This window comes from Lipotes vexillifer, unplaced genomic scaffold (assembly GCF_000442215.2).
Source record: "Lipotes vexillifer unplaced genomic scaffold, Lipotes_vexillifer_v1.1 scaffold172, whole genome shotgun sequence".
Taxonomy (NCBI): domain Eukaryota; kingdom Metazoa; phylum Chordata; class Mammalia; order Artiodactyla; family Lipotidae; genus Lipotes; species Lipotes vexillifer.
In genome coordinates, this window is record NW_006776799.1 from 2,203,664 (window position 1) to 2,217,606 (window position 13,943).

The 13,943-nt window shown below is 40.2% G+C and overlaps 1 protein-coding gene across 4 annotated transcripts in view; it reads left to right on the forward strand.

The window, feature by feature from the left end:
• Positions 1 to 13,943, forward strand: part of DYNC1I1 (dynein cytoplasmic 1 intermediate chain 1) — a 338,688-nt gene that overhangs the window by 266,443 nt on the left and 58,302 nt on the right. The window lies entirely within an intron of this gene.

Below are 13,943 nucleotides of genomic sequence, written 5' to 3' on the forward strand. Positions count from 1 at the left end.
CCAGGTTTAACACTGGGGCAACTGGAGATCTGTAGTGGCATTCATTGCGGTGGAGAACACCCAAGGGGGGTGCATGTTGCTGAGGAGTGATGTACGGGTCGTATTTAAGGTAGCTGGGAGGCACAATTCACAACCTTCACTACGCAGTTTGATAATTGGGACAGAAGCAGAGGGAGCGCTTCGGGCTGCTCATACGGACCTAGTTGCAATCAGAACGATTATTAAGTCCAAGGAGTGGACTTTAAAAGAAATGCTAAAACACAATGCAGAGAAAGAGAAATATTTAGGAAATAAACAGGAGAAATGGAAGTAGAAAAAAAAGATTAAAAAGTAACAACCCAAGAAATAGGAAAAAATTAGAATTGTTTGTGTATAGGGCTTCCTGGGTATTAATGGAGAGGACTGTGTCAAGATGACAGAATTGGCTGTTAACTGTATGAAAAACAACCACGCTTAGAAATTCAAACTCAAACCAAGCTGAGATACCTCAACTATGAGATTGACACAAATCCAAAAGATAACATACTCTGTGAGGAGACCGAAAGAAAACAACCATTCTAATACATTGTCATTGGAAATGCAAATGATACAACGCTAATGGAGGGGAATTTGGCAATATCTGAAAATAATGAATGCATATTTGCTCATTGACAGAGCAATTCCCACTTCTAGGATTCTATGCCAAAGATGTACTAGCAATAAATAAGAAAAAGACTTATGCAGAGGGATATTTGTTCAAAGACTACCTTGAATAGCAAAACATTGGAAAAACCCCAAAAGTCCATCAATAGGACACTGGACAAATCAAAAGTATGATACATCCACATGAAGGAGTACTATTCAGATGTAGAAAAGAAATGAAGATGTCCATATGCTTATTAAGAAGTGATCTCTAGAATATAGAGGTCACTATATTTTTAAATGAGAAACGTAAATAGTATGTTGTCACCATTTAATATTTACTTATATATTTTTTAAATTTAATTTTTATAGTTGATTTACAGTGTTTTGTTAGTTTCAGGTATACAGCAAAGTGATTCAGTTCATTTTCAGATTCTTTTCCCATATGGGTTATTACAGAATATTGAGCTGGGCTATACAGTAGGTCCTTGTTGATTATTTTATATAAAGTTTGTGTACACATTAATCCCAATCTCCTGATTTATCCCTCCCCCGACCTTTCCCCTTTGGTAACCATAAATTTGTTTTTGAACTCTGTGAGTCTTTTTCTGTTTTGTAAATAAGTTCATTTGTATCATTTTTTTAGATTCCACATATAAGTGATATCATATGATATTTGCCTTTCTCTGACTTCACTTAGTATAATAATCTCTAGGTCCACCTATGTTGCTGCAAACGGCATTATTTCACTCTTTTTGTGGCTAATATTCCATTGTATATATGTACCACATCTTCTTTATCCATTCTTCTGCTGATGAACATTTAGACTGCCTCCATGTCTTCGCTGCTGTAAATAGTGCTGCAGTGAACATTGGGGTGCATGTTTCTATTCAAATTATGGTTTTCTCTGGATATATGCCCGTGAGTGGGATTGCTAGATCATATGGTAGTTCTAGTTTTTGTTTTTTAAGGAGCCTCCATACTGTACTCCATAATAGTTTTACCAATTTATATTCCCACCAACAGTGTAGGAGGGTTCCCTTTTCTCCACATCCTCTCCAGCATTTATTGTCTGTAGACTTTGATGATGGCCATTCTGACCAGTGTGAGGTGATACCTCATTGTAGTTTTGATTTGCATTTCTCTGATCATTAGCAAAGTTGAGCATCTTTTCATGTGCTTTTTGGGCATCTCTATGTCTTCTTTGGAGAAATGTCTATTTTGACCTTCTGCCCACTTCTTCATTGTTCTTTTTTTTTTATTTTGAGCTGCATGAACTATTTGTATATTTTGGAGATTAATCCCCTGCTGGTCACTTCGTTTGCAAATATTTTCTCCCATTCTGTGGGTTATCTTTTTGTTTTGTTTATGGTTTCCTTTGCTATGCAAAAGCTTTTAAGTTTCATTAGGTCCCATTTGTTTTTATTTTCATTACTCTAGGAGGTGGATCCAGAAAGATATTGCTGAGATTTATGTCAAAGAGTGTTCTGCCTGTGTTTTCCTCTAAGAGTTTTATAGTATTCAGTCTTACATTTAGGTCTTTAATCCATTTTGTAGTTATTTTTGTTTACAGTATTAGAGAGTGTGCTAATTTCATTCTTTTGCATGTAGCTGTCCAGTTTTCCCAGCACCACTTATTGAAGAGACTGTCTTTTCTCCATTGTATATTCTTGCCTCCTTTGTTGTAGATTAATTGACCATAGGTGCATGGGTTTATTTCTAGGCTTTCTATCCTGTTCCACTTATCTGTATATCTGTTTTTGTGCCAGTACCATACTGCTTTGATGGCTGTAGCTTTGTAGTATAATCTGAAGTCAGGGAGCCTGATTCCTCCAGCTCCGTTTTTCTTTCTCAGGATTGCTTTGCCTATTCAGGGTCTTACGGGTTTCCGTACAAATTTAAAACGTTTTGGTCTAGTTCTATGAAAAATGCCATTGGTAATTTAATAGGGATTGCATTGAATCTGCAGATTGCCTCGGATAGTATAGTCATTTTGACAATATTGAGTCTTCCCATCCAAGAACTTGGTATAACTTTCCATCTGTTTGTATCGTCTTCAGTTTCTTTCATCAGCATCTTATAGTTTTCAAAGTACAGGTCTTTTGCCTCCTTAGGTAGGTTTATTCCTAGGTATTTTATTCTTTTTGATGCAGTGGTAAATGGGATTGTTTCCTTAACTTCTCTTTCTGATCTTTTGTTGTTAGTGTATAGAAATGCAAGAGATTTCCGTGTATTAATTTTGTATCCTGCAACTTTACGAAGTCTGTTTATGAGCTCTAGTAGTTCTCTGGTAGCATCTTTAGGATTTTCTGTATATAGTATCATGTCATCTGCAAACGGTGACAGTTTTACTTCTTTTCAAACTTGGATTCCTTTTATTACTTTTTCTTCTCTGATTGCTGTGATTAGAGGACTTCCAAAGCTATGTTGAATAAAAGTGGTAGGAGTGAACATTCTTGTCTTGTTCCTGATCTTAGAGGAAATGCTTTCAGCTTTTCACCATTGAGTATGATGTTACCTGTGGGTTTGTCATATATGGCCTTTATTATGTTGAGATAGGTTCCCTCTATGCCCACTTTCTGGAGACTTTTTATCATAAATGGGTGCCGAATTTTGTCAAAACCATTTTCTGCTTCTATTGAGATGATCATATGGTTTTTATTCTTCAGTTTGTTAATGTGGTGCATCACACTGATTGATTTGCAGATATTGAAAAAACCTTGCACCCCTGGGATAAATCCCACTTGATTATGGTGTATGATCCTTTTAATGTATTGTTGGATTTGGTTTGCTAGTAATATTTTGTTGAGGATTTTTCCATCTATGTTCATTAGTGATATTGGCCTATAAGTCTCTTTTTTTGTTATATCTTTGTCTGGTTTTGGTATCAGGGTGATACCTCATAGAATGAGTTTGGGAGTGTTCCTTCCCCTGCCATATTTTGGAATAGTTTCAGAAGTATAGGTGTTAACTCTTCTCTAAATGTTTGATAGAATTCACCTGTGAAGCCATCTGGTCCTGGAGTTTTGGTTGTTGGGAGTTTTTTAATCACAGTTTCAATTTCAGTGCTTGTGATTGGTCTATTCATACTTTCTATTCTTGGTTCAGTTTGGGAGATTGTACCTTTCTAAGAATTTGCCCATTTCTTCTAGGTTGTACATTTTATTGGCATATAGTTGCTTGTAGTAGTCTTTTATGATCCTTTGTATTTCTGTGATGTCAGCTGTAACTTCTCCTTTTTCATTTCTAATGTTATTGATTTGAGCCCTCTTTTTTTCTTGATGATTCTGGCTAAAGGTTTGTCAATTTTGTTTATCTTTTCAAAGAACCAGCTTTTAGTTTCACTGATCTTTTCTGTTGTTTTCTTTGTCTCTATTTAATTTATTTTTGCTCTGATGTTTATGATTTCTTTCCTTCTTTTAATTTGGGTTTTGCTTATTCTTCTTTTTCTAGTTGCTTTAGGTGTAAGGTCAGATTGTTTATTTGGGATTTTTCTTGTTTCCTGAGGTAAGATTGTATTGCTATAAACTTCCCTTTTGAGAATTGCTTTTGCCACATCCCATAAGTTTTGGATTGTTGTGTTTTCATTGTCATTTGTCTCTAGGTATTTTTTAAAATTTCCTCTTTGATTTCTTCAGTGATCCATTGGTTGTTTAGTAGCATGTTGTTTAGCCTCCACGTGTTTGTGGTTTTTACAGTTTTTTTTCTTGTAGTTGATTTCTAATCTCATAGCATTGCAGTCAGAAAAGATGCTTGATATGATTTCAGTTTTCTTAAATTTATCAAGGCTTTCTTTATGGCCCAGCATTTGATCTATCCTAGAGAATATTCCACGTGCACTTGGAAGAATGTGTATTCTGCTTTTGCATGGAATGCTCTATAAATATCAAGTCCGTCTGGTCTAATGTGGCATTTAAGGCCTGTGTTTCCTTATTGATTTTGTGTCTGGATGATCTGTCCATTGATATAAGTGGGGAGTTAAAGTCCCCCAGTATTATTGTCTTACTCTCGATTTTCCCTTTTATGGCTGTTAGCATTTGGCTTATATATTGAGGTGGTCTTATGTTGGGTGCATATGTATTTACAATTTACAATTGTTATATCTTCTTCTTGGATTGATCAATTGATCATTATGTAGTATCCTTCTTTGTCTCTTGTAACAGTCTTCATTTTAAAGTCTATTTTGTCTAATATGAGTATTGCTACTCTAGCTTTCTTTTGATTTTCATTTGCATGGAATACCTTTTTCCATCCCCTCACTTTCACTCTCTGTGTGTCCCTAGATCTGAAGTGGGTCTTATAGGCTGCATACATATGGGTCTTGTTTTTGTATCCATTCAGCCAGTCTATGTATTTTGGTTGGAGCACTTATTCGTTTATGTTTAAGGTAGTTATCGATATGTATGTTCTTATTGCCATTTTGTTAATTGTTTTAGATTTGTTTTTGTAGGTCTTTTTTCTTCCCTTCCTCTTTTGTTCTCTTTTGTGATTTGATGACTATTGTTGTGTTTGGATTGCTTTTTCTTTTTTCGTGTGTGTGTATCTATTGTAGATTTTTGGTTTGTGGTTACCATGAGGTTTTGATATAGCAGTCTATGTATATACAAGGTTGTTTTAAGTAGCTGGTCTCTTAGTTTCAAATGCATTTCCAATATCCCACATTTGTTTTCTCTTCTCATGATTGCTGGTTTTGATATCATATTTGTGTGTGGATGATTTCCTACTTTTACTGTATATTTGCCCTTACCGGTGAGCTTTCCTGTTCATAATTTTCTTGTTTCTAGTTATGGCCTTTTCTTTTCTGCCTAGAGAAGTTCTTTTAGCATCTGTTGCAAAGCTGGTCTGGTTGTGCTGAATTCTGTTAGCTTTTGTTTGTCTCTGAAGCTGTTGATTTCTCTGTTAAATCTGAGTGAGAGCTTTGATAGGTAGAGTATTCTTGCTTGTAGGTTTTTCTCTTTCATCACTTTATTTTTTAAAATTTATTTAATTTATTTATTTCTGGCTGCATTGGGTCGTCGTTGCTGCACACAGGCTTTCTCTAGTTGCAGCGAGCGGGGGCTACCCTTTGTTGTGGTGCGCAGGCTTCTCATTGCAGTGGCTTCTCCTGTTGTGGAGCATGGGCTCTAGGCAAGCAGGCTTCAGTAGTTGTGGCATGCAGGCTCAGTAGTTGTGGCGCACGGGCTTAGTTGCTCCGCGGCATGTGGGAGCTTCCTGGATGAGGGCTCAAACCCATGTCCCCTGCATTAGCAGGCGAATTCTTAACCACTGCACCACCAGGGAAGCTCCCTTTCATCACTTTAAATATATTGTGACACTCCCTTCTGGCCTGCAGAGTTTCTGCTGAGAAATCAGCTAATAACCTTATGGGAGGTCCCTTGTATGTTGTTTGTTGCTTTTCCCTTGTTGCTTTTAATATTTTTTCTTTGTCTTTAATTTTTGTCAGTTTGATTACTATTTGTCTCAGTGTGTTCCTCCTTGCGTTTATCCTGTCTGGGACTCTCTGCACTTTTTGGACTTGGGTGACTGTTTCCTTTTCCATGTTAGGGAAGTTTTCAGCTATTATCTCTCCAAATATTTTCTCAGGTCTTTTCTCTCCTCTCCTTTCGGGCCCCCTATAATGCAAATATTGGTGCATCTAATGTTGCCCCAGAGGTCTCTTAGACTTTCCTCATTTCTTCTAAGTCTTTTTTCTTTATTCTGTTTTGCAGCAGTGATTTCCACCAATCTGTCTTCCAGCTCACTTATTCGTTCTTCTGCCTCATTTATTCTGCTATTGATTCCTTCTAGTGTATTTTTCATTTTGGTTATTGTATCTCTGTTTGTTCTTTAAAGCTTCCAGCTCTTTATTAAACATTTCTTGTATTCTCTCGGCCTGTGTCTCCATTCTTTTTCCAAGATCTTGGATCATCTTTACTATCATTACTCTGAATTCTTTTTCAGGTAGTTGCCTATCTCCACTTCATTTAGTTGTTCTTCTTTATCTTGTTCTTTCATCTGGAACATATTTCTCCGCCGTCTCATTGTGCCTAACTTTTTGTGTTTGTGGTCTCTGTTCCTCAGGCTGCAGGGTTTTAGTTCTTCTTGCTTCTAGTGTCTGCCCCCTGGTGGGTGAGATTGGTCCAGGGGCTTGTGCAGGCTTCCTGGTGGGAAGGCCTGGTGCCTACTCACTGGTAGGTGGAGCTGGGTCTTGTCACTCTGGTGACAGGGGCAGGGCCATGTCAAGGGGTGTGTTTATAGGTGGCTTTTGGCTCAGGACAACTTTAGGCAGCCTGTCTGCTGATGGATGGAGCTGTGTACTCACCCTGTTGGTGGTTTGGCCTGAGGCATCCCAACACTGGAGCCTGCAGGCTGCTGGGTGGGGCCAGGTCTCGGTGCCAAAATGGTGACCCCCGGGAGAGCTCACGCAGATGAATATTCCCTGGGGCCTCCGCCACCAGTGTCATCGCCCCCCCAGTGAGCCACAGCCGACCCCCGCCTCCCCAGTAGACCCTCTAAGACCCACAGGTAGGTCTGGCCCAGGCTCCTATGAAGGCACTACTTTGTCCTGGGTCCCAGTGCACATGAAACCTTGTGTGTGCCTTCCAAGAGTGGAGTGTCTGTTTCCCCCCAGTCCTGTGGAGCTCCTGCACTCAAGCCCTGCTGGCCTTTAAAGCCAAATGCTCTGGGGGCTCCTCCTCCCGATGCCAGACCCCCAGGCTGGGGAGCCTGACGTGGGACTCAGAACTCTCACTCCTGTGGGAGAACCTCTGCCATATAATTATTTTCCAGTTTGTGGATTGCCCACCTGGCAGGTATGAGATTTGATTATACTGTGAAAGCACCCCTCCTAGTATTTCACTGTGGCTTCTCCTTTGGCTTTATGTGTAGAATATCTTTTTTGGTAGGTTCAAGTCTTTTTTGTTGATGGCTGTTCAGCAGTCAACTGTGATTTTGGTGTTTTCGTGAGAAGAGTTGAGCTCAAGTCCTTCTACTCTGCTATCTTGCCTCCTCCCCTAAATTAAATATCTACATCTACATTTTTAAAAGTTGGAAAGACGAACCCCCCCCCCACACACACAAATTATTACTTAGAGAGAGACTGGAGGCTGAAACGAACAGCCATACTTCTTTGAATATACCTTGGCAGTTTGGTTTGGGAACTATGTAAATATTTTACATAGTTATAAAACAAAATAAGTTTTACAATTGGTTCTTTTTCATTGAAGTAGCATGAAATCAGCTTTACTGTGGCTCAAACTGGATGCAGAACCTTAGACAGTGTGGGACAATTCTAAATGACTTCAAAACCCTGCATTTTTGACTATACATTCCAAAAGAGATATATTTTAAGGGTAAAAAGGACTCCCCTCAAAAATCTTTAACTACTTCTAGTAGTCATATTGCTGATGGTCATATTATTACTGTCTCTTATACTGTTGCATTTGTATCTTGATATCGATGTTTGTGAGAGTTGATGTCATTGAGAATTCATATTAACAGCAGGGTTGAAAGGAGATGCAAATACACAAAGTTAGATAAAAACTCTGTCATAATCCTAAATTTGAGTTGGACCTATCAGTAAGAACTCATGGTGTGTGTTACCTCTAAATCCAAAAGAATACATATTCACAGCTCTATCTACCAAAAAGGTTTAGAAACAAATGACCAATCCAATAGCATTGACTCTTCTGGGATCCAGATTGTGCTTTCTAAATACCAGGTCCAGTAAAAGAAACCAGAGATCCTAGAAGAAATTACTGATTCTAGATCTGGAGCAGGAAATGTAGAAAATGAGCTTGGAATATTTCATCATAATAGAAAGCAAGGAAGCTAGCAAACGCTATGAATTTCTTGTCAAAGAGTTTGGAAGCCAAGCTGAATAAGCTTTTACTGTCTATAAGTAATAGATTGAGTTCATGATGATACTGCAAAAAGAAAAAAAAAACCTCATTTGTCATCTTTGGAGAACATTAGGGAGACCAACTTATTATTTTAAAAGCTAATAACTAGGGACTTCCCTGGTGGCGTAGTGGTTGAGAATCCGCCTGCAAATGCAGGGAACACGGGTTCAAGCCCTGGTCCGGGAAGATCCCACTTGCCGTGGAGCAACTAAGCCCATGCACCACAACTATTGAGGCTGGGCTCTAGAGCCTGTGAGCCACAACTACTGAGCCTGCATGCCTAGAGCCCGAGCTCTGCAACAAAAGAAGCCACTGCAATGAGAAGCCCACGCACCACAACGAAGAGTAGCCCCTGCTCGCTGCAACTAGAGAAAGCCTGCACGCAGCAACAAAGACCCAACAACGAAGACCCAATGCAGCCAAAAATAAATAAATAATTTATTTAAAAAGACAAAACAAAACACTAATAACTAAAGGAAAGAATCAGTCATTTATTCTGAAAGAGTCAAAGATTTGTTCTGTCTTTTCTGTGATTTGTATTGCAGGGTTACTAAATAGTTGATGGGAGTAGTTTTTCTTTATAGACATATTCCGGCTATTATGGGAAGAAGAAATGATAGGATTTCAATATTATCATTTTGCAACCACTAATGATCTAAGCAATGGTTATTGCTGATAACGTCTTAAAAATAGAAACCACCTTCATAATTATGGAAGTATACAATACCACCTTTGAAGTAGGCTTGTCCCCCAGATCAAATCTGAATCTTATCTATCTACCAGATCTCTGAATTTAGAGGCAATAGGAGATACAGATGCAAAATGTTAAATAATACCACAGGGATGCAATCAGCCAAATCCAGACTGGGGAAATCTGTAAGACAACTGATCGCATTTCAGCAACAAAACCAAAAAATTTTTTTCAAGGAAAAAGAAAGAAATAGAGGCGGAAGCTATATGCCAAAACAAAAGAGAACAAAACAAAACTTGAGACATTTCAACCAGTCTCAAAATATGGATCCTGTATAGATCTTGATTCAAGCAAACAGCCCATTAAAAAATTAGAAGGGTTTTAGGGAGATGTGAATGTTGACTGAATATTTGTTTATAAATATGAATTATTATGTGTCATAATGATATTGTGATCATTTTAAGTGGTTTGACCTTTAAGGAGGTACACAGAAACATTTACAGAAGTTACATGATGTCAGGGATTTGCTTCACAATCTTTTGGGAAGGGGAGAGCTTGTGGCTGTAGATGAATAGGTTGAGCCATGTATTGATAAATATTGAAGTTGGATATTCTATTTCTAAATATGTTTGAAATTTTCTATAATAAAACTAAGAAGGCAAAAGAGGGAGTGATCAACAGTAACAAATACTTGAGAGAAGCAGCATCGAGACTGCCACATGTCCCTTGTATTTAGCAACTCAACTGGTGCCCATGGCAAGTACAGTCCCATTGGAGAGCATTGAGAGTGGAACACAGATTAAGGAGGTAAGGAGTGAGAGGAAAACAGGAAGTGCTGAAGAAAAATCCAGAAGCTTGGCTACAGGGAGAGGAAGATGGAAAGTGGAGAGAGGGTTTTTCTTCTTCTTTCTATTCTTTCCTTTTTGTTTTAAGACTGTAGAGACTCTTGAGGATATTGCTGTTGTGGAAGAGCCAGTAAAGAAAAAGAGTAGGAAAAAACCTGTAAGCGTAAGGCAGAGAGAGGATCCCAAAAATGTTGGAGTGAATGGGATGCATAGCATAGGCAGGGGGTGAGTTGTACATTTGAGCAGTGACACCTTTTTCTGGTGTAACAGAGGAACAGGAAAGGATGGGGGGCAAATATGCATAGGTGTGTAGGTTTGGTGAATGAAAGCAGAGAGAACTCTCGATTGATTCCATTTTCTCAGTGAGGTAGGAGATGAAGTATTCTGCTGAGTGGGAGGTGCTGAAGGGAGCGGGTTTCAGTTGGTCACAGAAGAGAACAGGAAGGGATGATTAGGGAAACAAAGATGGACTCGGGCAGTGTGGAGGACCCAGTTGGGTTGGAGACCAGGATGTTTTAGTGACATCAGTCTTCAGGGCTGACTTCCTCTGAGAGAGCTTGGCAGCACAAATATGGACAGGGATGAGATGGACAGTTAGTTGGATCCTGGGCTGGAGCTTTGCCATAATATGCTGGAAGGGCAACAGAATATAGGATTTGGAGATGTGGACAAGACAGTGTTTGATGTTAGGCTAAGGATTCTAAGCTGGAGCAGGAAGGAAATGAAAAGAGAAAGAAAGTAGGACTTCCCTGGTGGCGCAGTGGTTAAGAATTCGAACCTAGGTTTGTGTGACCCCCTAACATGTCCTTTTCCACACCAGCATACTAAGCCTAGAGACAGGAAATCCAGTTACAAGGCTAATTAGGTCATCCCGGTGAGAGCCATGATGTTGGCAGTGGCAGAAACAGTGAGCTTGTGCAGGAGAACACAAGTCTGAGAGAGAAAATCAAGCACACGTAATGACCAGCTGACTTGACAGCGGAGTCAGTGACGATCCTGATGTTTCTGCCTTTGGCATCTGACTGAAAGAACGGTGGCGCCAGTGACTGAGACAGGAAATAGAGGAGGAGAAGCAGGCTTCAGTTGGGGTAGAAAATTAGCTGAAACTTTCTCAAAGGTAATTGCAAAAACAGCAGCTCAGGGGCAAGAGTGGAGTTAAAACCACAGCTATGACCGTGATCAGCATATAGTTAGTCATTTACTCCAAGGGAGAAAATTATGAATAGACTGGATGGAAGATGACAAGGGTGTAACCTTGGAGCTGATGATGCTGCAGCATGAGGAGGAGTACCCAGATCAAAAAGGCAAGAGGGGGCTTCCCTGCTGGCGCAGTGGTTGGGAGTCCGCCTGCCGATGCAGGGGACGCGGGTTCGTGCCCCGGTCCGGGAAGATCCCACGTGCCGCGGAGCGGCTGGGCCCGTGAGCCACGGCCGCTGAGCCTGCGCGTCCGGAGCCTGTGCTCCGCAACGGGAGAGGCCACAGCAGTGGGAGGCCCGCGTAGCGCAAAAAATAAATTAAAAAAAAAAAAAGTCGTCCGGAGCCTGTGCTCTGCAACAGGAGAGGCCACAACAGTGAGAGGCCCGTGTACCGCAAAAAAAAAAAAAAAAAAAAGGAAAAAAAAAAGGCAAGAGGAAGGTGGTGTGGAGCTCAGTGAGCAATTTCAGTGGAGCCTTGAGGACAGATTGTAGGTGGCAGCAGAGTGAGGCGGGAAGACAGTAGACATCGAAAATACAGACTGCTCTTCCAGCCATTAGGCCATGAACTGAAGGACATCCAGTGGTGGCCAGCAGGGAAGGCTGGGCGGAGGAACGATTTGGTTATTATTCTTTTTGAGAGACTTGAGCATGTTTGTGGCCTGAAGAGAAGGAGCCATTGAAATGTGTAGTGGATGGTTTGAAAAATCGAGAACGGTGATATCAGGTGCCCATGCAGGGTTGGGGTGTGGAGAAGAGGCAGGGCACCGGAAAGACTGGAGAAAAAAGGTTTATGGATAGATTTAGGTAGTGGTAGCGGAGGGGGAAGCAGAGAATGACAGAAAGTCCCTATTTTCCGGTGAAGTCAGAGAGACTTTTACCTCTGATGGGAAGTGAGATGTGGCAGGGAGAGCGGGGAGGTTTAGATCAGGTCCTGTGAGAGATGAGACAGGGCCCTGACTCCAGAGGATGTCATCGTATTTCACAGGTGATGTCTAATTTCAGTTTTACAAGAATGCTAGGAATTGTGGAAAATGGTTGTTGATGAATCTCTTAGGTCTTCAAAAACCTCCTGACTCTGACATTCAAAACTGTCCACAACCTGTCCCCAACTTAACCATAGCAGGTTGACAAATTCAGGAGTGGGAGATCTACCACTTGTCTACAATTCTAAACCAAGGGTTCTCAAAGTGTGGCCCCTTGATCAGCATTAGCTGGGACTTAATACAAATGCAAACTCTCTGGGCCCCACTCCAGAACTTTGCATCAAAAACTCTGGGAGTGAGGCCTGGTAATCTGTGTTGTAATTAACCCTCTACGAGATCCTGATGCTGCTAAAATTTGAAGAGCTGTGCTCTAAACCAATGTGAAGTTCTGTTTCAGATTCTCTATCCTGCGGAGCCGGGGAGGGGGCGTAAGGGGGCGTGAAGGGGCAGTTCAGTTATTTTCAGGGGTCTCTCCTTTCTCTTCAAGGTTGTGTTAGGGACTGGAGAGCTAGTTCAGGATTCAGACAGGATAGTGAAAACCAATGTCCCACTCCCCAGCCAGGTTTCATGATATAATTAGTACCTTACGTGTTCTGCCCAGAGATTTGTACTGTGAATATGTTTGAAACCCCAAATTAATCATAACCTTTTGTGGTGATGTACTGGGGGCAATGGTTACACTTGATACTCTTGACAACATTAGGTAGGGTCTTTCTCCTCTTCATAATCTGAACACACATAAAATTTAAAGGAAATGGTAGCAACACCTCCTAAAATTACTAGTCACTTTTGCAAGACTATGCCTGAACGTAACCTTCTTTAGATTAATAAAAAGAGCAAAGTGAAAATATAAATATTGTTTTAAAAATACTGGAAATCAAGGCTTTTGGTTTTTGCTTTTTTAAAATTCTTGTTGACAATGAGAATTTTCAGAGAGGTGTAGAGCAGAGAAAGAAATATGATGGGTAATTATTTTTTAGTTCCTTCTGACAATAATGGTTACCTTGCTAATCTTTATTTTAAACTCATTGGATAACTTAGGCTTCTTTAATCATTTAAACAAAGGTGAAGAAGATTATGGTGGAGGCTTTCTCGATAATCGAGTTAGCGGTACCCTCACACTTAAGATCGTGTCTTAGTCTATTCAGGCCGCTATAACAAAATATCACAGACTGGGTGGCTTATAAACAACAAAAATTTACTTCTCACAGTTTTGGAAGCTGGAAAGCCCAAGATTAAGGGCCAGCATGGTCACATTCTGGTGAGGTCCCCTTCCTGGTTCATAGCCAGCACAATGTCCTCACTGATGGAGGGGCCTGGGGAGCTCTGCGGAGGTCTCTTTTAGAAGGGCTCTACTCCCATTCACAAGGTCTCCACCCTCACGACCTAATCACCTCCCAAAGGCCCCACCTCCTAATACCATCATGTGTGGGGATTAGGATTTCAACATGAATTTTGGGGGGATACATTCAGACCATAGCAGATTGCAAATTAAATAACATAAGGAAGAATCCTTAAGTCAGATTTTTAAAGTGGCTTTGATATAATACTTTGTGCATAAAAATAAGTACTGTGTAGCTCATAAAGGATACCTCCCCCCCAAAGAAAAAGGTTTAAAGGAAAACCAAACAACGAGGAAATTTGGCAACATAGACATGCATTTTGTACATTCTACTGACCAAGAATTTACATTTCTATCTTTTTTTTTTTTTTTTTTTTTTTTTTTT